This window comes from Podarcis melisellensis (genome assembly GCF_964234715.1).
Source record: "Podarcis melisellensis genome assembly, chromosome: 1".
Taxonomy (NCBI): Eukaryota; Metazoa; Chordata; class Lepidosauria; order Squamata; family Lacertidae; genus Podarcis; species Podarcis melisellensis.
In genome coordinates, this window is record NC_138528.1 from 120508047 (window position 1) to 120534859 (window position 26813).

A 26813-nucleotide genomic window follows, 5' to 3' on the forward strand; every position below is an offset into this window, starting at 1 on the left:
TATCACTGTTGCAGTTATTGAGTTGAATCTGGCCGTTGGCTGACTAACGTCCCCACCTGCTTCTTATCAACACTGCAGTATCACTGTTATGATATTGTTAAGTTAAATTACATTTTTAAAAGTCATCCTTGGAAGTAGGAATATAGCTCTTCTGTATCATCTATTAGTCTAGCCAATATATATGGTGATTAAAACAAAATCATAACATATCCTTAGTTGTCCTTCCTTTGAATTTCAAAAGTCGGACTCTTGGCGGCCTATGCCCGTAACCCACAAACCACCTTTCTTTTCTTCTCTCTTTTTTTTCTCCCCACAAGAGTCTCAGAGTCTCTGTGGCTTTCATAACAGATGCTTCTGAGTGATAAACAGGAAGATGGGAAAAATACATAACTGTGGTTATTCTTGCAGTCTTGGCAGATCAATTGTAGAGGCAGGTGTTTGAGGAGCATTTAATGGAATTGCCTGAAAAAAGGACAGCTTTTGCTTCCATTACCTATATTGCTATGTAGTGTGACTTTGCCTTTTAAAGTATTGCCTTTTTGGAGGTCACTTAGGCCTTTGGTGCACTTCGTTCTTCCACCCTCCATCACTTTTAGACATGTTCATGTTGCTTTCTTACTTTATTGTGTGAAGGGCTTAGTGACAGAGAAACTGCTTTGCATGCAGAAGGTCAAAGGTTCGATCTCCAATATCTCCAAGTCAGAATAGGAAAGACCTGTTGGGCCTCCAACAGTAACGACAACGTTTCGTGTTAAAATTAAGAGATTAATATATGCAGTGCTTTTTTCTGTGGGGACACAGGGGTACACATACCCCTAGACATTTTGTGAAGAAACTAAAATTATTTTTTTTTACTTTATTCTCTAGCATGGTGAATCATCAGTTTTGTTGCTGGCGGCCTCATTTCCTGTCACTGTGTTTTCTGAGACTCAGATGGAATGAGAGTACCACTAAATATTTTTTTTAAAGAAAGAAAAGCACTGGGAAAGACCTTCATGTGAAACCCAGGAGGGTGGCAGCTTACAGGGCTGTTTGAAGCATTTGTGGTGCTGGGGTGCAAAGGTCCACCCAGTGCCCCCCCAGTTGCCCAGTCCCAGGCATTCAGGAGGGTGGAGCCGGCCAGCCACCTCAGTGTCTCGCTGGCTTGGTTGCCCCTGAACGCGTGGCACAGAGCCTCCTGCAGCAGAACAGCCTGCTGTGGCGCTCTGACTGATGGGTGGGCTCTTCCCTGGACTGAACTCTTGGGCCCCAGACTCTCAGCCTGGCGTCCCTGAGAGCCCGGCACCTGGGTGCCCTGCACCCCTAGTGCCTATGGGTAAGACGGCTCTGGCTACTTAGTGTGTTCAGACAATACTGAGCAGGATAAACCAATGGTCTGACTCAGCAGAAGTCAATTTCCTGTTGTCCTGTGTGAAATTATACTGGTGGGTAAAATGTAAAATGAAAGAAAACTCCATAGCTTACATCAAACTCCAAAATATCTCTCTCTCTCTCTCTCTCTCTCTCTCTCTCTCTCTCTCTCTCTCTCTCTCTCTCACACACACACACACACACACACACACACACAATATAAGGTGACATTTTTTATTTAACTTGCAGTAGTCCTGTTCCTATATGGATGGTTGCCTCTGGAAGGTGGTGGTTATCAAACATTGTTTGTGGAGTCTCTATAGCATGGGGCTCTGTGGGGTTTGATTTCATGTTGTTCCATAACTACATGAAACCACTGAGTGGAGTCATCTGGAGTTTTTGGCGTTGTTATCCTCAATGTCCTTCGTAATATTAGGATTGTATTCTGCCCGGACATCGTTCTGCCCGGACACTGAGGTCCAGTGCCAGGGGCCTTCTGGCAGTTTCTTCACTGCGAGAAGCCAAGTTACAGGGAACCAGGCAGAAGGCCTTTTTGGTAGTGGCACCCTCCCTGTGGAACGCCCTCCCACCAGATGTCAAAGAGAAAAACAACTACCAGACTTTAAGAAGACATCTGAAGGCAGCCCTGTTTAGGGAAGCTTTTAAAGTTTAATAGACTATTGCATTTTAATATTTGGTTGGAAGCCGCCCAGAGTGGCTGGGGAAACCCAGCCAGAGCGGTGGGGTGTAAATAAATTATTATTATTATTATTATTATTATTATTATTATTATTATTATATATTTTTTAAAAACTTAGATGTAAATTGCTTCAGAGGTTTTAATTGGGAAGCACTATACCCATTTAATAAGTTACACTAAGCGAATTTGAAATACTTTTGTGAATATTTAGCATATTCTTCAGTGGGCGATATTACGGTGCAAAATTCTGCTAGATCGTGGCAACCAAAATGGCTGTTGAGCAGTCACAGGAAAAATGGGACGCCTCAGATTTTCCAGGACACTTCCAGATGAAGGCCTTGTAGTCCTGCATACTGTTTTCACAGTGGCCAACGAGATACCGGTGGGAAACCCTCAAAGAGAATTTGAACACAAGAACTCCCCCCCCCCTGAGGTTTCCAGAATCTGGTATTCAGAAGCATCACTGCCTCCAACTGTGGAGGCAAAAGAGAGCCATCATGACTTGTAGCCATCAATATCTCTCTCCCCTCCACAAAGATGTCCATTCTTCTCTTAAAGCCACCCAAGTTCGAGACACTCAGTTCCTCCTATAGAGAGCAAGTTCCATAGTTTAACTATGCACTGCACGAAGAAGTTCGTTCTTTTACCTGTCCTGAATTTTCCAACAATCTGCTTCACTGAATGTCCACGAGTTTGAGTGTTATGAGAAAGCGGAAAAACATTTCTCTGTCCACTTCATCTATGCCATGCAAAATGTTATAAACTTCTATCACAAGAGACTAGGGCCCTGCGGGACTTGACATCTTTCCGCAGGGCCTGTAAGACAGAGCTGTTCCACCAGGCCTTTGGCCAAGGCACAGTCTGACCCCCTCTCCTTCTGTAATCCTCATAGAACTCTAGCCCAATGGTTGTCATTTATTTGATTCTGAATTGATTTTAGAATGTATTTCAATTAATTAACTGTGATTTTATGTAAACTGTGCTATTTTTACTGTTGTTAGCTGCTATGAGCCCAGCTTTAGCTGGGGAGGGCAGGATATAAATGAAAATTATTTATTTATTTATCATTATCATCATCATCATCATGTCACCTTTTGCCTCTTACAGTGGTACTTTGGGTTAAGAATTTAATTCGTTCTGGAGAAGAAGAGGAAGAAGAGTTTGAATTAGATATCTCGCCTTTCACTCCCCTTCAGGAGTCTCAAAGAGGCTAACATTCTCCTTTCCCTTTCTCCCCCACAACAAACACTCTGTGAGGTGAGTGGGGCTGAGAGACTTCAGAGAAGTGTGACTGGCCCAAGTTCACCCAGCAGCTGCAGGTGGAAGAGCGGAGACGCGAACCCGGTTCCCCAGATTACGAGACTGCTGCTCTTAACCACTACACCACACTAGCTCTCATTGGAGGTCCATTCTTAACCTGAAACTGTTCTTAACTTGAGGTACCACTTTAGCTAATGGGGCCTCCCTCTGCAACCACACGATTTCTGTTCTCATCCTGAAACAAAGATTCTTAACCCAGGGTACTATTTCTGGGTTAGCGGAGTCTGTAACCTATAAAGCCTGTAACCTAAGTCTGTAACCTAAGCTCATCTATAACCTGAGGCATCTGTAACCTGAGGTACCACTGTACTTGGATGTTTTTGAGTCAAAGAATTTCTGTTTTGAACATATAGTTCTTCTGCAATAAATAAGTACAGTGGTACCTCGGTTTATGGGACGTGGGTGGCGCTGTGGGTTAAATCACAGAGCCTAGGACTTGCCAATCAGAAGGTCGGCGGTTCGAATCCCCATGACAGGATGAGCTCCCGTTGCTCGGTACCTGCTCCTGCCAACCTAGCAGTTCAAAAGCACGTCAAAGTGCAAGTAGAGAAATAGGTACTGCTCTGGTGGGAAGGTAAACGGCGTTTCTGTGTGCTGCTCTGGTTCGCCAGAAGCGGCTTAGTCATGCTGGCCACATGACCCGGAAGCTGTACGCCGGCTCCCTCGGCCAATAAAGCAAGATGAGTGCCGCAACCCCAGAGTCGGTTACGACTGGACCTAATGGTCAGGGGTCCCTTTACCTTTACCTCGGTTTAAGAACAGCCCTGTTTACGAACTATTCAGTATACGAACTCCGCAAAACCGGAAGTAGTGTTCTGGTTAGCAAACTTTACCTTGGTCTAAGAACGGAATCCGAACGGTGGAAGGGGACCGGCAGTGGGAGGCCTCATTAGGGAAAGCGCGCCTCAGTTTAAGAATGGTTTGGTTTAAGAACAGACTTCCGGAATGGATTAAGTTCATAAACTGAGGTACCACTGTATCACAACCACAATTAAGCAACAGTCCTCTGCTCCTTTTCCATTTCTTTTGAAGACAATACTTTCTGCCAGAAAAATCACATATTAAAACTGCTTACTCAGCAAATTAATTCAACTTGAAGAAAATTATATATATATATAGCCAGCCTCTGAGAACAACACAATCAAATGAATATGAAGGCTTGACAAGTTTTTTTAATCGCTCACAGTGAAATTCTCAAATACTTCATAAATGTGTCATACGTTAACATTTTATTGTGATGTTCTGTGGTGGAATAGTAGGAGGAAATAAAATTAGAGTGCTTTTATTCCCCCTCCAGATTAAAGTGTCAGCATGCTAGGCATGTAGAAGACATTCACATATAGGAGAGTAGTAGTTTTATCTACCAGAGAGAGAGAGAGAGAGAGAGAGAGAGAGAGAGAGAGAGAGAAATTGTGAGGAAATTTGTTTCTTTCTATTTTCATTTGTGCAGAGGATTCTTATCATCCAAACCTGCAGATCGGAGAGGATTAAGATGGAATGGAGGAATTGGTGGAAAAGGACCAAATCTCAGTGGCAGAGGCATTTTTGTATGCCTATTTCACAAATGCATGAATTTATATGCCTATTCTACATGCATTTTCCCACACATGGTTTTCGTTGGAGAACTGCATTGCAAAATTCGCAGAAATGCAACACTCAAAGGATAATTGTGTTCTGCTTCATGTATTGGTTCAAAATATTTGAAACAGGTAGAGCCTCATTAAAACGCAAGCAAAATGAAATTTGCTCATTTCTCTTCATGCATGGATCTGGACTCCATTTAACTTGATGACTTGGAGAACTTCAATATATCACTGGATTCGTACCTATTTCTTCAAATAAGGATAGCCACTTGAAAAATCTTAGTGAAACACTTTAAACATCCATCAAAATGCTTGTGGGCTTTGCCTGAGAAGGCCCACCCAGACCTGACTTATACTGACCATCTGCATTGTCTATTCTGAATGGCAGCAGTTGTTCCAAGAGTTCTGCAAGAGGCCTTTCCCGATCCTTCTGAGATCCATTTTTAATGAGGGAAGCCAGAGACTGAAAACTGTGACCTCTTTCTGCCAAAGCCTGTTGTACAACTGAGCTAGGAAGCTTCCATTAGACAAAGTAAGTGGCAAGAAAGTAATAACGTTGCCCTTTAGAGAAACATCACACATCTTAATATAATTCTTTTGAACTTATCTCAATGCCCTACAAGTAGGAATCACATTAGCAGAGAAATCTGTATGCAAACAGCCTCTGTTACATACAGTACAAAGACTGGTTCTTTCTCTCCAATCTCCAAGTGCTTATCCTCCAACATTTCTCCTATGAAAATAGGAACATCCTAGTCTATTATTATTATTATTATTATTATTATTATTATTATTATTATTACCTTACCCATCTAACTGGGTTGCTCCAGCCACTCTAGGTGTCTTCCAACATGTATAAAAACATAATAAAACATTAAACATTAGACAACTTCCCTATACAGGACTGCCTTCAGATGTTGTTTAGTTACTTATCTCCTGGGCTTGGAGGTCACATAACACAACATCTCTCCGATGAAAATTGGGACTCCTAAGGAAAAGTGGGACATTCTGGGATCATATCCAAAACTGGGTCGGCTTCTGTAAATCTGGGACTGTCCCTGGAAAATAGGGACCTTTGGAGGCCTGAACAGGGAGCCAAGTGTACTTACATAGGCTCCTCTGTACAACCAGGAGCCATGATTTGGTAAAAAGGTAAAGGATCCCTGTACGGTAAAGTCCAATCAAAGGCGACTATGGGGTTGAGGCGCTCATCTCACTTGCAGGCCGAGGGAGCCGGCATTTGTCCACAGACAGCTTTCCGAGTCATGTGGCCAGCATGACTAAACCGCTTCTGGTGCAACGGGACACCATGACAGAAACCAGAGCATATGGAAACACTGTTTACCTTCCCACCACAGTGGTACCTATTTATCTACTTGCACTGGTGTGCTTTGGAACTGCTAGGTAGGCAGGAGCTGGGACAGAGCAATGGGAGCTCACCCCGTTGTGCAGATTTGAACCGCCAACTTTCTGATCGGCAAGCCCAAGAGGCTCAGAGGTTTCGACCCCAGCGCCACCTGCATCCCTTTAGCAGCCATGATTGGAGAAGGCTCCATCTGGAGGAACCAGCCTAAGGAGACCTGGCTCCTATTGCAGACTTTTGCCAAACATGGATCAGTCAAAGGGATAAGAGCAGGGATTTGGGGGGCAAGGGAGGAGGGCATGTGGCACTGGAAGTGAGACTAGGACCTTTGCCATCACAAGTGAAACAAATTAGCCCTCTGATCAGATGACTAACTTCTGGACAGGGTGTAATGAAAATTAAGGGAAGTTCAGACTTAATGAATTCAAAGTAACAGTTATACATTTCTAGCTCTGAACGTAATGGGGGAATATTTTTTTTATAAAAAATGTAGGCCTGCACCATCCTTTATAAGCAAAGTAATGTCTGTATCATATAATATTTTATCCCGGTAATAGGCTCATGTCTTTAACAGCCAATGTATTACATTTTATTTTTTAATAATGAGAGTTATAACTGTACTTCACAATGAGTAAGTGTATTAATTATGAGACAAATCAAGCCAGATAGTGTTTCCTGCTCTGTTTCCTTGAATTTCAATGACTAAGATTTTACTTTAAAATTAAGGACCTTTTAATATATCTAATAATGAATAAATGAACTAATTACAGATAATAAATATATTTTTATTGAAATCTGAATGACTACACTTGTCGTTAGCCCATGGAAGTGAGTTGTACACCCTTGAATTATGCACCTCTATGTGTATTAATTATACATTTGTCTTATTACTGACTTAAATATCTGGGCTCTGCAAACATTCCATTGGATTCAATATTTCCCTGAGCTATGTAGATAAAACTCTCCTTGATTTAAATAGTTGTCTCTGTCGATCTGTCAGCAGAAATGGCTCTTTCTGAAAAGCTTGAAACATATTTTAATTTTTACCGCAGGAAATATATGGACTCATAAGTTGAGAGCAAATTCATTTCAATCTAATAACAAAAATGGAAAATGAAAGAGCTGGAATAGTGGAACTCCACTAGGAAACTAATAAAACGATTGCTTCTGTCTGCCATGGTACGCTTTAAAACAATGAAGCCACATACACAACATGCTTTAAAAACATATTTAAAGCACATGACTTACCCCCCAAGAATAATGAGAATTGTAGTTTGTTGTTGGGTAACTGCAGTTCCCAGAATCCTTTGAGGGAAGTCATGTGTTTTAAATGGATGGTGTGCATACAGCCTGAGAATCTTTGAGTTCTCAGCCCTGTATACCTGAAGGAACATCTCCATCCCCATTGTTCAGCCTGGCCACTGAGCAAGAGCAAGAGGGAAGAAACCACCTCATGGCTCCTGTTCATTGTTCTTTGGCTGAACCCTCTTTGATACTATTGATAATTCTTCAGGTGTACCCCTATATTGCTAGCTAGCTCTCGCTGATATTGTACAATGAGTGGCTATTGCTACAGTTGCATAGGATGCTGTATTCTAACGGGTCGAACCATTTGTCGCTTGAGTAATAATAATAATGATAATAATTTTATTATTAATACCCCGCCCATCTGGCTGGGTCATTCAAGGAAGGTCTGTTGCCGGGGAGAACCGTTAAAGAAGCAGAGGGAGGGGAGATGTATATTTCGTAGGGAGCAAAAAATTTGGCTTAAATAGTAGATCACATTCAACCCAGCCCAAAACCACAATGTTACAAGCATCGTCATCATCATAAATTTTATTATTTATGTCCTGCCCATCTGGCTGGGTTTCCCCACCAACTCTGGGCGGCTCCCAATTTAAAAAAAAAACCACACAACAAAACATCAAACTTTAAAAACCTCCCTATACAGGGCTGCCTTCAGATGTCTTCTAAAAGGCAGATAGTTGTTTATTTCCTTGACATCTGATGGGAGGGCGTTCCACAGGGCAGGCACCACTACCGAGAAGGCCCTCTGCCTGGTTCCCTGTAACCTCACTTCTCGCAATGGGGGAACCACCAGAAGGCCCTCAGAGCTGGACCTCAGTGTCAGGGCAGAACGATGGGGGTGGAAATGATGCATATGATTCTCAGGAGAGCAGGACTGATATGTAAAAAATGATGAAGGAAACATCCTTCCCTCCCAGTCCATAAAGTCTTCAGATGGTGACCTATAACATGTCAAGCGAATTCTATGGACAAAACTCTTGAGGCTCCAGATGTCTCCAGGAGAGAGTCCATCAACACCCTGTATGATACACTGTTAGCCATAAACTCCACGTCTGGTGTTTCTCCGCACTTTGGTGACCTGTTCTAATAATTTACTTTTTCCCTAGTACGTCAGACATATGTTTGGTATATAATCTTCATTCCCCTCCTGTCAGTCATCAATATATTTTATTTAATACAGTCGAACTGAAAAATTTAATATGCTAACTAATATAAAGCAGGCTTTGCTAATCTTAAGAGACTACAAGCAGGATGCTGTGCAAATTTATATGCTACAGAAAGAGTTTAATACTGAACAGCTGAGTAATTTCCTGTACGATGGCACAATTTGGTCACGTGCTGAGTTTTCTCAGTGTCTGTTAAAATGAATAGAAGTGGAGGAAAGACAGCCTCTGGCCCACCTAAATCTAAACTTCTCAAAACTACATTTTTTCTCAAAAGAGCGGAAAAAAGCTGTCATAAAAAATATCCAAATTGTGGCAAATGGTATTGGAGCACTCTCATTGTAGCATCATTTAGAAGTGTGTCTGTACCTGATCATTCTCTGCAGAGGAAACCACTGGGGACCCCATGTTAGCTATTCTGTTCCTTCCTTGAAAATGCTCTGGGTAGAAATAGAACAAAAGGTGGTAGAATCTGAAAGCTGCTAATAGGAGGAGGGCTGTGGCTCAATGGTAGATAATAATAATAAATTTATACCCTGCCCATCACTTTGGATGGCTCCAAACAGAATATAAATAAAAATAAAAAGCGATAAACTATCAAACATTAAAAACTTCCCTAAACAGGGCTGCCTTCAGATGTTTTCTAAAAGTCACATAGTTGTTTCTTTCCTTGACATCTGATGGGAGGGTGTTCCACAGGGAGGGCGCCACTACTGAGAAGGCTGTCTGCCTGGTTCCCTGTAACTTTGCTTCTTGCAAAGCTGGACCTCAGTGTCTGGGTTGAACAATGGGGGTGGAGATGCTCCTTCAGGTATACTGGGCCGAGGGTGTTTAGGGCTATCAAGGTCAGCACCAACAGTTGGAATTGTGCTAAGAAACGTACTGGGGGCCAATGTAGGTCTTTCCAGACCGGTGTTATGTGGTCCCAGAGGCCACTCCCAGTCACCAGTCTAGCTGCTGCATTCTGGATTAGTTGTAGTTTCCTGGTCACCTTCAAAGGTAGCACCATGTAGAGCACATTGCAGTAGTCCAAGTGGGAGAAAACCAGAGCATGCACCACTCTGGCGAGACAGTCTGCAGGCAAGTAGGGTCTCAGGCAGCATACCAGATGGAGCTGGTAGACAACTGCCCTGGACACAGAATTAACCTGTACCTCCATGGACAGCTGTGAGTCCAAAATTACTCCCAGGTTATGCACCTGGTCCTTCAGGGGTACAGTTACTCCATTCAGGACCAGGACCACACCTGCCCACCCCCTGTCCCCCTAAAAGAGTACTTCTGTCTTGTCAGGATTCAGCCTTAATCTGTTAGCTGCCATCCATCCTCCAACTGCCTCCTGACACACAGGACATTCACTGTAGACAAAAATGAGCAAGATAGATCAATGGTCTGATTCAGTATAAGTAAGGTTCTTATGTTCCTAATCCTTTAAAAAATAAAAAAATAAAAATCTGACTATGATTTAGGGTGGAGAGAGAGAGATGAAGGCAGTAATGAAATCATCTTCCCTTTCTGTGGGAACAGAAACTGACACGGAGCAATTAAAGGAGGCCAAGCAAGGGGCAATTAATAGGCCATTCATCACTAATTCCTACCAGTCCTCCTCAGGTAGGGTTGCCATATGGCTGGAATTTCCTGGATGTAGCTGGTATTCAGCCCTCTTAAACAGTGTCCTGGCGAAAATCGCTTAAATGTCCTGGAAATTCTAGACGCATGGCAGTCAATGTTCAAAGTCAATAAAAATAGCTCAAAAACTTCTTCTTTGAGATTTTGCAACAACTTTTGTGTCAGCACTTTCACTTTTTGAAATATGGCAACTGTACCTCAGGTATCTGGACGCAGGTAGCGCTGTGATCTAAACCACTGAGCCTCTTGGACTTGCTGATCAGAAGCTCAGCGGTTCGAATCCCCATTACGGGGTGAGCTCTCATTGCTCAGTCCCAGCTCCTGCCAACTTAGCAGTGCCAAAGCACGCCAAAAAGTGCAAGTAGATAAATAGGTACCTCTCCGGCAGGAAGGTAGACGGCGTTTCCATGCACTGCTCTGTTTTCGGTGTTTCGTTGCACTAGAAGCGCCTTAGTCGTGCTGGCCACATGACCCAGAAAAACTAACTGCGGACAAACACTGGCTCCCATGGCCTGTAAAGTGAAATGAGCACCGTAACCCCAGAGTTGTCTGTGACTGGACTTAACTGTCAGGGGTCTTTTACCTTTACCCTTTACCTCAGGTATCTATAGAAGAGGGTGAACCCACAAGGAAAGAAACGTAATTCATACTGTAATTCATACTGTAATTCATACTGTAATTCATACTTTTACCTTTACCCTTTACCTCAGGTATCTATAGAAGAGGGTGAACCCACAAGGAAAGAAACGTAATTCATACTGTGGCGAACCTCTGCTGAACCTTTCAGTAAACAGAATAGGAAGATCTTGGGAACAGGGAAGGGCACTGCTGAATAATATTGCACCATTTCCTGGAAATAGTTTGTAAGGTAGCACAATGAGTTCACAATTTCCATTATTTCCTATGAATGATTTATAATCCAGAATTTTTCAGATCTTTCGTCTTACTTTTTCAGTGGTTTCTGCCTGAACCCAGCAAAAGAGAGCTAAAGGGGATGGGGGGCTGATATGTCCAATCTCTCCTGCTCTCAGATTCGCCTGGTCTGCTTCCCTCTCTCCCTGAATGGTTTCTGCCCCAAAATTGTTGCTGCTAACCAGCAAAATAGAAACAACCAAGAAAATAAGGAAGTAAGCAAACTCCTGGTGTTTGGATATCTGAATCTGTGGCAATTAAAGTGAATTTTTGTATAGTGAGGACTTGTGTGTACCTTGTATTCCTGGAAATAAAGTAATATTTCAAGAAGGAATTTGAACCCATATCTCCACACAAGTGAACCCCAGCTGGAATCAGAAATAGAAAATGAATGTCACCAGCTAAAGGCAGCATTTGCTAAAGGCCAGACATTTTGCTGAAGGCCAAAACAGCTAAAATCATGGCATCCCCATGTCTAAATCTGTTAATAAAAACACATAAGTTTTTTAGTGTGTGCCACAGTATAGCAAAGTCCTCTGTTTCCAGGGGGCAGCTGGTCCTCTGGAGCAATTCTGACTCCTAAACTAGCGAGAAACTCAAACCAAAGAGCCAGAATTTTCTCAGAAGACATTCCCCCCTGGCACACCCTCTCTAGAAAAAAGGTGCAGAATATTATCTGAATATTCTGCAGCATTTTTGTGGCATATGCCATTTCTCCCACCACAAACCCCCTCCCCAAATGCCCCAAAATTGCATTAGGTGGGAGGGGTAATAAGCAACTAGAATAACTAGTTACAAGTTATTCTAATGTTTAGATGGGATGGAAACATTCCAGGGGAGGAGGCACAAAAAATGATAAGCGATAAGAGGCAAGCGGTATAATAGATCCATGTTATACAAATCTTTGGGGGGGATAATCGTTTGTTCATGACAAATATTATATTTTTCTAGGATGGCCCTGTTTGTTTTATTCATAGAAGAGTGTAAGATGACATGAGGCATCTCCCTTCATGCCTTAAAGGCTAGCAAGTCCACCTGGGAGATAGAGAGAAGGAGGTTTAAGTGATTGCCAGAAACCCAGTTCAGACAAGCAGATGTAATAAACCACACCAAAGGGAGAATTAGGAAGCGAGAGAAGGGCAGAGAGGTGCCATCACACAAGCAAATCTGCAGAGATTAGGGGGAAACTCAGAAACGCCAGAGCGAATGGTGATAATGAGGAGGAGCTTGGATGCAGCAGCAAGCAAGCATGAATGAAAATTAGGTTGCCTGGGGGAGGAAAAGGGGCTTTGAACAGAGGAGTCGGCTTGTGAAATATAAATGCAAATGCCTAGGGCTTAAATTAAAGGAAATGCGAAAATACAACCTGGAGATCTGAAAGGGAAAGTGGAGCATCTGAATTTGGGCCAGCACATATACAGCTGGGGATTTCCTTCCCTACTTTTTTAGGTGGAGGGTAGAAATAAAAAAAGGAATTATAAAATACAAAGTGCTGCTACAGGTGCAGAAGTGGAGTAACGATGCTAAAGGAAGTCGCACTGATGCCACACCTTAGAGCGGGGGCGGATCTGCACTCAATGTCTTTAACATTAAGGAAGGGTTAAGGAATGGTTTTGATAATGTAGATGAACATATGACAGCCTACTTTTTACATTCATAATGTGTTATTACTTTGCCTTTTTTATCGCTTAATCCCACTGGGATGTTGTTATGCTGTAGTGGCTGATACCATACTTTTCAGTGTATAAGACTAGGATTTTTTTCTTTAAAAGCTATGTTAAAAATTGGGGGTCGTCTTATGCATGGATTGTGTATCCCCTCCATTTTCTTAATTTGGAGTCCCCCACAAAAAGGGGGCATCTTATACATGGGGGTATGTTATACACGGGAAAATACGGAATATATTTTTGGTCCAAAACTAAAACATTGATCTAAATACTACACACACACACACACGAAAAGAGAGAGAAAGAAAAGCAGGAAAAAGGGGGGGATAAGGAAGATGAAATAGACAAGAGATTAAGAGAGTAAAAATAATGTTCAGAAATTAAAGAACTTTTCACTCTTCGTCTGACCACTGTCTATAAGCAATATTCACTTCAACCGCTCCAGTATAACACCCTATAAACAAACATTATCTTCCATCCCAGATGTAGTTTGACTACAGTAGCCATAATCCTTTGACCATTGTCCATGATGCCAGGGGCTGATGGGAGTGGGAGTCATCTGGTGGGAAGATGCCTTAGACACTTGGGAAAGAGGACCATGTTTTTATTGAAGAGTTTGGATTTGATATCCCACTTTATCACTACCCTAAGGAGTCTCAAAGCGGCTAACAATCACCTTTCCCTTCCTCCTCCACAACAAGCACTCTCTGAGGTGAGTGAGGCTGAGAGACTTCAGAGAAGTGTGACTAGCCCAAGGTCACCCAGCAGCTGCATGTGGAGGAGCAGGGAATCGAACCTGGTTCACCAGATTACGAGTCCACTGCTCTTAACCACTACACCACACTGAGTCTCTTGGCTCTGAGAAGCTACTGATCTTCTGCTCATTTGTTTGATGCCCCACCTAGCGATGAAGCAGCATATTCCAGAATCAAATCCCCCCCCCAATGCTTTATTGTTTATATTTGTACATATCCCAGAATCAGATCTTAACTGGGTGCATTCCTTTCACTTCCAATGGAGCCCCCGCACCTCCCAGATCAACAATACTAATCCTGGGCTGGTCCTGTATAAAAATACTCCCTGGTGCAGGAATGCAATTATTCCATAGCTACACATGGGAGATTTGATATAAATCTTATTTATTACAGTGCTGTTAATACTGACAACCTTACTAGCTCAGGACAAACCAATCTATACACCACAATTTCCAGATTCATTATATAAAACTGAGTACATATGGGGAAATGTGGATGGGGCTTTGTTGTGTAAAGGTTTCTACTAGACCTAGGCATTTTGAAACTCTTGTTAAATCATAACTGCTGCCCCTCCACTTCGTCCCCTCCATGTTGCAAGGGAAGATAGGTCATGTGTCCAGCCTAAACCCAGCTTTATTTATGATCATTTATTTCTGGGATTTATATCCTGAGGCTCAGCATCACAGATAACAGCTTACGAGTATAATGAGTCCACAGTAATGTAGTAAAACAAAGCTTCATAAAGCAGATTTACGCGAGTTCACCCACCACCACAAAAAAAACCCAACAACCCAAATTTCAACACAAGCCAACAGCAAAGCACGACACAAACTGGTTTCAAAAACTGAACTAGTAGCTCATCCATCCACTTCCAGAATAGCAAAAGTTGGTTGACAGGGAAACATTTTCCGTGTTAAGAGCAAGACAGAAATGACTCTCATCCAACAGAGCGTGTGCAGAACAGCTGGAGTTGTACATGTGCAGCCCTTTAAAAAGAAAAAAAACTGAAATCCTTCACATCAGCTTTTGGGTGAGAAATGGGGTATGAGGAGGGCTGGATCCAGGCACTTTGTTTCTCACCACCTGATGGCTGAATTCTCCACCCAGTTAGGATTACAGACACCCAGAATGGACAAGGGATGTGCACTTGGGAGAGCAGTTATTTTAAAATTTCATTTTGGGGATTAAAATTATTCTTGGAATTTTATTTGTACAATGTTTTCTCCTTTTTTGGTTAATTTCTATGTAGTTCATTCAGTTTTTGCATTTCGTTTTTTTAAATTTGGCTGCTCTTGAGGAAAAGCTGGGGCTATACTGCCCCAATGGTCCTTTGTGTATGTATTGGGGGGGGGTAAACTGCCCCCCCAAACCAATTCATAATCTTCCTTTTCCACTTGTGCAAGTTGAGATTCTTAGATTCAAAATGAAAACAAAATATGAATGAGAAATCCAAAAAACGTAATGTTTTAATTCAGAATTAGTTAATTTAAGAACCATTTCATTCTTGTTTATTAAATACAAATACAAACAAGGATCTTTCATTTTTCATATGCTTTTCAGATAAACCAAATGGACATCTCAAGAACAGATTAAATGTCTGCACCAAGCGCAAGACTGAGTTCAGAACCAAACTTTGAACTTCATAAAACAGCAAGTTTCAGTCCGAACCACTTCAGGAGGGTCTGTGATTCAGTTCGTGTCTAAATCCCAATTCAGAAAAATGAAAGTCCATGCCTTCTCCATTCACTATGATGGGGAATTTTTTTAATCAGCTATAACTTTCCCCCTTGTGGCATAATTAGATAGCTTTCGGGCACAGTAGCTCCTGCTCAATGGATAAAGCATGTCAAATTACATACAGATAAATCCAGGTGTTTTTGTGCTGGGCACTATTTAAATTTCAGAAGAATAGCAGCAGTAGTTTTCCTGAAAGGGCAGCTTTCATAGATGGAGTGGTTGGGTGTGCTTAAAGATGACTCGATTAGCCTCTTCTATTCTGTTGTGGACTATATACACATACACACACACACAAATACACACACACACAACTTGCCAGATTTCAGAAGCAGACCTGAAATGTCCCATAAATGTACTGTTTCCATTGTTATGTCATTAAAAAAAAGAATCCATTGAATCTTTCATATTATTTTGGGGCAATTTGTATGAAAATAGCATACATCCCACTTTGGTTTGGGATTGTGCAAAAGCGACACCCCCCCCTATCTCAGAACACAGCAAATTAATTCCTCTGGAACACAATCTCCTGTACTGGGTGAACTGAGAGAATACACCCTTGTGCAAATTAATTGAAACAAACAATGAATTGAGTACAGTAGTTTACTGTACAAAACTCACATATAGATGTACAAAACTCACATATACGTACATTAGTAACGGATATGACCTCCGCTATTTTTAAGCAGCATTTGGACACAGTTTGGACACAGTTTAGAGTCTACTAGTTTTGATTTTCGGATCCCTGTACCACACTTGAATCAGTGCCTGAATGAGCTTCTCCATAGCCTTACAGTCTACAACACAGAAACGACTTTTGCATATAGCCCACAAATTCTCAAAGGGATTTACATCTGGGGAATTCCCTGGCTAATCAAGTACCTGTATTTGCTGCTCTGTCATGAATTTGTGTGGACAGGCGGAGTCCCCAAATCCTGCGCGGTCCCCCCGTCATGTGGAATAACGACTCAAGACAACGTGCTATGGGATTAAATTGGCCACAACTTTATTAAATTTCAAATGTGGGTAGACCTTGGCTCAGGCATTGGGCGTTCTCCCTCCCCAGTCCTCAGCCGGGGACCTAGGGAGCATCAGGGTTATCCAGTGTGTGTGTGGGGGGGATGGGCCGGCTCTGGAGAACATATGTTCAAGCAGAGATAGCCGCCCCCGTAACGCCGCCACCGCAGGGGAGAGCAATGACGACCTTCCGGCGTACGGTCAAAGCCTCCCTTCAGAAACCCCTTTAACGGGGAACCCTGGTATCGCCACCGCAAAGAGGAAGATGGACAAAAGGATTCCGCCCAAGGCCTGATACCGCCAAAGTTGTGACGTTTTGCTACGGGAAAGGCGAAACCTGCCAATGCAGGGAAATTCCTTTCCGGCCCTTTAACAGCGACCTTAACGTAGCAGCGCCTGCATACCTGTGAAGAAAAGTTAACCTGCAAAACCTGTGAAGAAAATTAACCTGCAACATAAGACATTGACTGAGGGTGGGTAGGGTGGGAGAAGCTCTGGAGCCAAGTGAGAATTCCCAGGTAAGATCCTCCCTCCTTTGTGTGGGCAGGTAATCCCTCCCCTACCTGGCCTGGTCTCCTTGGCAACTCTTCCCCCAGGTGGGATTGGACAACTGACTGAGGTAGGCGGAGACCTCCAGGTATCCCACCTGAGGGAAGGCAAAGCCTAGCCTATGCTGTTGGAGTCGCTCCAGATCTAGGGGCTGCACGCGTCCACTCAAAGGGCGCCCCCCGTTTTAAGCGGGGAGCGGTCATTCTTCACCACTTTCAATGTGCAACAGGGGGCTAGGTCCTGCTGCAATATTCCAGTACCGTCAGGATACCTCTTTTCCAGCTCTGGAATAACTCTCCTTTGTAGAACCTCAATATATTGTGGCGATTGCATCATTCCTTCTATTGGCTGCAGGCTTCCGAAACCATAATAACTTAAGTATCCCCAAAACATCTTCTTTTGTGGGTGCTTGACAGACTGATTGATATGGCATAGAACAGTGTTTCCCAACCTTGTGCCTCCAGCTGTTTTTGGACTACAATTCCCATCATCCCTTGTCACTGGTCTTGCTAGTCAGGGATGATGGGAGTTGTAGTTCAAAAACAGCTGGAGGCACAAGGTTGGGAAACACTGGCATAGAAAACATGCTTTGTTTCAATAAATTTGCACAAAGGTGTAGTGTCATGCAAAATTCCTGCACTGTCTAGTCCTGCCAGGTCTCAGGATTGCTGGACCTATAGCAGCCATTATAAATTATATAATAATATCTAATAATAATTTATTATTTCTACCCCTCCCATCTGGCTGGGCTTCCCCAGCCACTCTGGGCAGCTTCCAACAAAGATTAAAAAGTCACACATTAAAAACTTCCCTGAACAGGGCTGCCTTCAGATGTCTTCTAAATGCCAGGTAGTTGTTTATCTCTTTAACATCTGATGGGTGTTCCACAGGGCAGGTGCCACTACCGAAAAGGCCCTCTGCCTGGTTCCCTGTAGCTTTGCTTCTCGCAGTGAGGGAACTTCCAGAAGGCCCTCAGCGTTGGACCTCGGTGTCTGGGCAGAATGATGGGGGAGGAGATGCTCCTTCAGGTATACTGGGCCGAGGCTGTTTAGGGCTTTAAAGGTCAACACCAACACTTTGAATTGTGCTCGGAAACGTAGGTATTTGCTTCCTTCTGTTAATCATTTGGTTATGTGGGGTTTTCTGTTTTACATTTATCAGCAATGCTAAAACACACCGAGAAACCAACAACGATTGCGCAGTGTTGTGCATGGACTGCACTTTGACATGATGTTTAACGTCCTCAAAAATAGCCTTTAAATGAATTCTAAATTGGGTTCCCTTTTTTTGCTTTTTAATGGCACTCTCAAACATTCGCATTCCCTCCGGTGGGAAGGTGTTTTAAACCGTTCCACATTTTCTAAGGTTCTAGTTGATGTGAATGATTGAGTTAGATGGAAATTTCCAGCTAATAATAATACCATCTGCAAATAGACGAGAAAGGGGGACTAAAATGCATTCCAATGAATGGCCTTCACTCTATTTAGATGGCATGAATTACTTACTGGCATATCATTCAACCTTTATGAGGACTCATTATGTTGGCTACCCCTTTCCATCTTTCAGTGTGTACACAGATGGTCCCGGCAATGTTTATTCCCTTTTCTTTAAGAGATGCATAAGGGGGAAATCTAATTAGGTTCCTCCTTTTCCTTCTTCTTCTTCTTGACTTGAAGTTGAAACAGGCATCCCTCCTGAACTTACTTTCTTGCGGTTTCACAGACAGCTGTGGCCTAGTTATGTCTCCTGGGCCAGACTAAATCACTGGCCTTGCTTTCCTGGGTGTGTTATGTGGGAGATTCAGGAATGGTGTGCTGGATTCCTGCTTGAAATAATGAGAAAACAGAATTGAAGTAGTAAAACTGCATTTATAATTTAGTGAACTTGTTTATTTGCTTGAGCTTAAGAATATGGAATTTTCAAGCTGAGGAGTAGAGAGGGGAGAGAATCAGAATTCAGCTACAGGTTCTTAGCATTGTTTTGTCTTGCCTCCTGTAGAAGCTTTCAGATTCCCACCACCACCACCACCACACACTATACATAATTGCCTTTCCCTACAATGCAATCTGAGAGATGACAAGAGATCAGTAAAGATACTTTGTGAAGCTCAGTCTGGGCATGCGAAACAAAGCAACAGAACTACTATTAGAAATGCTATACAATATTACAGCTATACAACATTACAGCTAAGAACTATGTTGTTGTTGTTGTTTAGTCAGAGAGCCAGTGTGGTGTAGTGGTTAAGAGCGGTAGTCACGTAATCTGGGGAACCGGGTTCACTTCCCTGCTCCTCCACATGCAGCTGCTGGGTGACCTTGGGCCAGTCACACTTCTTTGAGGTATCTCAGCCCCACTCACCTCACAGAGTGTTTGTTGTGGGGGAGGAAGGGAAAGGAGAATGTTAGCCGCTTTGAGACTCCTGAAGGGGAGTGAAAGGCGGGATATCAAATCCAAACTCTTCTTCTTCTTCTTCTTCTTAGTCATTTAGTCGTGTCCGACTCTTCGTGACCCCATGGACCAGAGCACGCCAGGCACTTCTGTCTTCTACTGTCTCCCGCAGTTTGGTCAGACTCATGTTTGTAGCTTCGAGAACACTGTCCAACCATCTCGTCCTCTGTCGTCCCCTTCTCCTTGTGCCCTCCATCTTTCCCAACATCAGGGTCTTTTCCAGGGAGTCTTCCCTTCTCATGAGGTGGCCTGGAGCAGAAACTGGCAAGCCACTCCAGTATCCCTGCCAAGAAAGCTCCATGGGCAAAGACAAAAGGCTAAGAACTATAGCACCACCATATTATGTGGTGTAGTAGTTGCTGCCATAGATTTTATTGGGGGGGGGCAACCCTGATAACTTTTGAGTAACATTTGAACAATCATGACAATGAAAGGCTGCCTTCCTTGACATACTTGCATAATATATATCTGTAAAAGTAAAGGGACCCCTGACCATTAGGTCCAGTCGTGGCCGACTCTGGGGTTGCGGCACTCATCTCGCTTTATTGGCCGAGAGAGCCGGCGTACAGCTTCCGGGTCATGTGGCCAGCATGACTAAGCCGCTTCTGGCGAACCAGAGCAGTGCACAGAAACACTGTTTATCTTCCCGCCGGAGCGGTACCTATTTATCTACTTGCACTTTGAAGTGATTACGAACTGCTAGATTGGCAGGAGCTGGAACCGAGCAACGGGAGCTCACTCCATTGCGGGGATTCGAACCACGACCTTCTGATCGGCAAGTCCTAGGCTCTGTGGTTTAACCCACAGCGCCACCCGCGTCCCTTAATATATATCTGTAGTCTCCATCAAAATTGGAAATAGATGATATGCTTGTTTAAAAATCATAGGGGGGAAAACCCAACACCTTTTAAAATTGTTGTAGTTGTGGATATTGTTATTATATCAGTTTGAAATTTGCTATACTCATAGAACTCAGGTACGTGCTGTGTATCAAATTGCAAGTTGTTAGCTCAGTACGTGCCACTGCTATAACCTATATAATTGTGAGGCTTATAACGGAGGGGTTTTTGTTTGTTATTCATCAATAATATTAGTTAATATCAGGAATGGTCAGTTGTTGTTTCTTTGGTCAAGAATTACCTTCCAGGTTCTTGGTAACAGTTGTTGTGGGTGCCAACACAAAATGGGTGACAGCAGCAGTAAGAGAGGGAGGGAGGTGATAGTACTCCATACCAGTGAGTACCATCACAAAAACCATTGCTTAAGACTTTCCATATTTGATCCCGTGGTTGTGTGGTTCACGTTCAGGCATCACCAATTGACAGTTAAGTGTAAAACCATCCAGCTGTGCAGAAGAATGTATGAGCCAATCCAAAGTTAGAAAAGCTCAACAAACCAATTTGCTTGAGCATAAAAGATTAAAAACCTGGATAGTGGGAGAGACAAATTCACTTGCAACAACCTGATTCAGCTCTACATAAAAGGTAAAAGGTAAAGGGACCCCTGACCATTAGGTGCAGTCACAGACGACTCTGGGGTTGTGGCGCTCATCTTGCTTTACTGGCTGACAGCTTTGTAAAACATTTAGCGAAAATCCTCCAGTCCTGATGACATTTACATACAGTATGAGAAAATAAAATAAAGTTAAAAGGCAGAAACACCATCATTTTAGAGTCCAAATGAAGTTTCAATTGTCTTTGGCTATTCTCACACATTATAAAATTCTTTAAAAGTGAATATTCGATGCTCTGGATTCCCATTCCTTTTCAAACCCATTAATGAATTTTCTTTTCTGTCCTTTTCTTGCAAATTTCCTTGCAGCGGAGATAAGAACGTGGAAGACCGTTCCCCTACAGTTCAGCATCACCATGCTCACAAATATGATTCACTGGTATGAGCTATATTTGGTTTCTGTGGAAGAACAAAGAGGTGTTTTTTTTTCCACCCACAAGGGAAAAGTGCATAATATTTCTGACTCCCCTCCCCTCACACACATCAATAATTATCCTTCCGCAGGCTCAGCATGTGCTTAGAAGCCTGATGAAAGGAATCACTCGGCTCCAAGTGGCTGATTCATCTGTCCCAGGAGAGACAGTGTGAGGAGAAGACAGATGCCTCCTCCTTCCCCCACTCGCAAGTGTTCCATGTGCAGGCTTACTGAGCGCACGTTGTAAAAACATGAACCCACCATTCTATTTGAGCACCTAGTTCCTCATCATGTGGGATCTGACATCCAGAAACACATCATATTTGCCATGCCCTGCAGTCCAGTGCCTTTGTGTCTGAGACCAAACATCTCATGCCATGCATGCAAAGCTACTTCTGCCCTTTGGAGGAGGCGAAGTTGCGGGCTTCATGCCCCCCCCCGCATGATTGGGGGGATTCCCGGCGGCGTCACCTCCTGGCCAGCCAATCGGCTGGCTGTGGGGGTGTGGCCTACCTTATTTAAAGCAGGACGCAGCCAGGGATCTCCCTCTTTGCCGCTTACCAGCTGTTCCTGCTTTTCCCACCCTCCCACCCTATAAGGTTTTCATGCTCTAGTTATCTCCCACTTGGACTACAGCAATGCACTCTACGTGGGGCTACCTTTGAAGGTGACCCAGAATCTGCAATTAATCCAGAATGTGGCAGCTAGACTGGTGACTGGGAGTGGCCACCGGGACCACATAACACCGGTCCTGAGAGATCTGTATTGGCTCCCAGTACGTTTCCGAGCACAATTAAAAGTGTTGGTGCTGACCTTTAAAGCCCTAAATGGCCTCGGTCTAGTATACCTGAAGGAGCGTCTTCACCCCCATCGTTCAGCCCGGACACTGAGATCCAGTGCCAAGGGCCTTCTGGCGGCCTTCTCGGTAGTGGCGCCCGCCCTGTGGAACGCCCTCCCTTCAGATGTGAAGGAAATAAGCAGCTATCCTATCTTTAAAAGACATCTGAAGGCAGCCCTGTTTAGGGAAGTTTTTAATATTTAATGTTGTATTGTTTTTAAAACTCGATTGGGAGTCACCCAGAGTGGCTGGGGAAACTCAGCCGGATGGGTGGGGTATAAATAAAAAATTATTAAAATATTATTATTGTTATTCTTTGAACTTGCTATGTACCTTGGTTGATCACCGTTGAGGTGCCTGGTGGAATTTTTCCACTTGGCAGATTGGCACCAGCCACTTGGTTTTCACCTACCTTGTAGAAAATCGTCACAACTTTCTTGGTACTGGTGGTTAGGCATTGGTATAGTTCTGTAGATGGAAGAGGGAAGGTTACACCATCACCTGCCCCACATATTGAAGGGTAGTCCGAGAAAGAATTCTGGGGGTGTGTGGCCCTGTCTGAAGCCTAAGGAAATGAGGGCCTAAGGCACGCCCCCTAGCGGTGACCCCGGGGGAGTTCCTAGTTAATGTGCATCAGCTGGACTCCCCCTACTGGTGGTTAACCCTCCCCGGGCTTCTAGTGGACAGGCTGAAGTCGGATATAGTCAGTTAGAACCAATGCCTAAGCCAATACCACTCATCACCTGTAACCAATAAAAGTTGTGGCCTTATTTAGCCGATTAACCTTAATAATTGTGTCATGTGTCATTATTTCCACTGGGGGGTGGGAACTCGCCACGCAAGCATTTCTTTTTAAACCAATATATATCCCAGATGCAGCTTGCAAACATGTATGAATAAGGGTTCCTTCAGTCTCACTGGGGTGAGGAGGCCTCCATATGCAAATCTTCTACCCCAGAGCAAACCAACAAGCTCCCTCACTGATGTATCTAGTGGAGGGCCACAGGATGATGATAACATGTGGAATTTGAAGCACTTCACATAATCATCTCAGTGAGCCTTACAGCAGCCCTGTAAGAACATTGGTATTGTTGCCCCCCCCCCCATGAAGACAACTGAAATTGATGGATGTGACCAGTGTTATAGGAATTCTAAGGTCTTAGATATATAAAAAATAAATGTTAATAAATGTACAAGGCAAACAAATACGTAAGTATATAAACCACGTGTCTGAAATGGTACAAGAGAACAATCCTGAAGCCATTTTGACTCTCCCAAATTGACCTCAGATATTTCTCTGCAAGGAGGAAGGAAATGGGAAAAGCTTTTCCAATTGTCTTTGGACTCACACCTCCCTGCAAATACAGTCTCGCAAGTATCTGTTAAGCTGAGCACACTATCAATATGCGTAAGAGATACAGGAATTATTTACCATCTCAAAGGAATGACCAGGCTACCCAGAAAAGGCAATCAGATAAGGCATTATCAGGTATCCTAGCAGGCAGGAGAGAAGCAACACACTCAAATTTCTGCTGGGGACCACCTCTTTCTGTGATGTATGTCGGGGATGGTCTTGAACAATTTCAAAAGTCTATATAAGAGCTTGCACACCAATGTTCTGGGTTCCTCTCCTCCCTCCCTGCATAGGGGGAGTGGGGGACCCTGTTGCAACAGTTTAATAAAGATCATGCTTACTAGCCGCTTTGCTTCTCAGTATTCTCTGGTTGGCCTCTGTTATTTTCTTCTACCGATACAAAACCTACATAAGGACTCTATATGGGCTCTTGGATACCCATAAGGGATAAAGGAGAAGTTTTTTCTTATAACACCTGGATGTCAAACCAAGACCAGGGAGGTCTGAGCTGAAATCCCCACTGAGCCATGAAGCTCACTGGGTGACCTGGGTTCATCACTATATCTCATCCTAACCTACCTCACAGGGTTGTTGTCATGAGAAAACTTGAAGGAGGAGAATTTGTATGCCACAATTCTTGGAGGAAGGGTGTAATACAGGGGTAGGCAACCTAAGGCCCGGGGGCCGGATGCGGCCCAATCACCTTCTCAGTCTGGCCCGTGGTGGTCTGGGAATCAGTGTGTTTTTACATGAGTAGAATGTGTCCTTTTATTTAAAATGCATCTCTGGGTTATTTGTGGGGCATAGGAATTCGTTCATTTTTATTTTTCAAAATACAGTCCGGCCCACCACTTGGTCTGAGGGACGGTGGACAGGCCCATGGCTGAAAAAGGTTGCTGACCCCTGGTGTAATAGAAACTCAGCATCAACATCATCCTAGAAGCACCTATTGAGATCACAGCTGTGGTGAGATTTAAACCAGGGTCTTCTCAGCTCACATCCTAAAGTTTTTGTCAGTCCATTACACTAACTCACTAGGATGCTAATGAAAGATTACTGCTCTGTCAGTGATGGGTCCCCATTCAGCAAATGAGAACCTCTTCTATCCTTGCAGGGGCCATACATGCTAAGCCTTTTAGCTGTTGTACTTGCCAGAGCTTGAGAAAGTAATTTCACATCCTTTGATGCGACCCCACAGTGCAATAAAAAGGGGCAATAAAAAATAAAGTCTTTTTAAATACATGTTTAAACAACACATTTTAACATTAGCTATTGGGTGTTTTATAAGCATTGGATCATCATCGAAGTTAGAGCAATTCCCTTCTAGGCTCTGCACGATTCACTGATCAAATATTAAGTACACAAATAACATTGTGTTGAGCTGCCCATTACAAAGAGTGCGTTTGTGGAGAAGCTGCAGAGAAAAGACAGCCTTTGATGTAAACACATCGGCGTGGCTCGCATTCACAGAACCGTGCTCTTTGCTGGGATTAAAAACCAATTCAATCACCTGTAATTTAGAATTGAAGATGGGATGGATTTGGTTCGAGGCGTTACAAATGTCACCATTCAGTTTCAATAAATCTGATGATATAATGCATTGCTGCAAGGTGTGATCCAACCAAGACCAAATGTAATGTTTTACAGCGACTCGCTGTGAAATTTTGCATCCCTGTCTCGGATTCCCTCTGCCTCTTTAACAACGCCACCCCCAATTTAGGGAGAACTTATAACGAATTTAATCATGTTTGACATGATCTAGCCCAAGTCCCGTTGAGATCACATGTTTGCTTCCCTATTCTGCTTCTCTACCTTCACACCATTCAGTCATTACTTTGCCCATTTTATTCTCTGTTGAATAAGTGTGTCTTCCTGAAAACAAGAATCTAATAATGAGGTGCAATATATGGAATATGGGGAACATGATGTCCTGGTGTCTTAAAACAGATACTGGGGAAATGAAATGGGCAAGGAGGGAGGCAGGGGAAGAGCTCGCTATGAACAGAATTGTATTAGGATTTATCAGACCTGTATTTTCTCCCAGAACAGGGAGGTCCTGGTCACAGCAGAAGTGTGAACACAACTGCCCTGGGGCAATTCGAGACTGAAATTGACTCTAGCAATTTGTGCATCATTACTGAGGCGGAAACAATCACTTCTTCACTTGCCTTGCCAAATTCTGCCGAGACGAGGGGGTTTGTGATCCGATTCCTAGTCACCTTGGATTATAGAAGGAGTGTTTGACAGCACTGTCCTGCACAAAAGTAAGTGCCTCTGATTTCAGTGCTGCTTACTGTCAGGTAAGTGGGTACAGGATGACAGTCTCAAACTGCAAATTAGCACGTCCACTTCCACTGGAAAGGAAGCATGGCATTATCTCAGAGCTCCCAGGGCAATAGTTCAGTGCTGGGGAAATGTGATTCTTCCTCTAGAAAGTGCATGCCATCTCAACTGATTCCATGGGCATATTGGCTACTGCCTGTGTGGTAACTCTGGGGATGTACTGTTAGGATTCTTGCTCCGTGTTTGCAGTCATGGGATTGTTGTCTATCACATGACGGTGTATGTTTTCATTCCACAGTGTGGGAAGTGACAGAGACAGGATGTTTTGTACTTCTGTGTTCCAGAATGCAGGACTATTGTCCTTTGTTTCTTTCTCTTTGCTGTCTGATGAGAAAGAAGAAGGAGCCAAGTCAGAATGCTCCGAGTGCATTATATGTAAATAAACATAGATTAGCCAAAATGCTGAGCTACTGAGTCTGTTACACAAACCGCCAATACTCTGCAGGATCCCTAAGCAAGCTAATGCCTTTTGGTATCAGTCGCTGTGATGTTCAGGCTGGAGAAAGCTTTTGAAGCTCCTGAATGACCAACAAGGAGGGAGAGAAGATGCCAGTCGGGCATGAGTCTCTACCAGGGTCCTACCCATGAGGAGGACAATCCTAACATATACAACATGCTCTTTTTCACTTCTATGCATCTCATATACTGATATCAAACTCAATTTTCCAGAGCTAAAATTCCCAGAGTTCCCTGAGAAGAGGGATTGATTGTTAAACCACTCTGGAAACTGTAGCTTTGTGAGGAGAATAAGAGCCTCCTAACAACTATCAGCACGCTTAGCAAACTACAGTTCCCAGAATTCTTTGGGGGAAGCTTTGACTGTTTAAAGTGGTATCATAGTGTTTTAAATGTATTG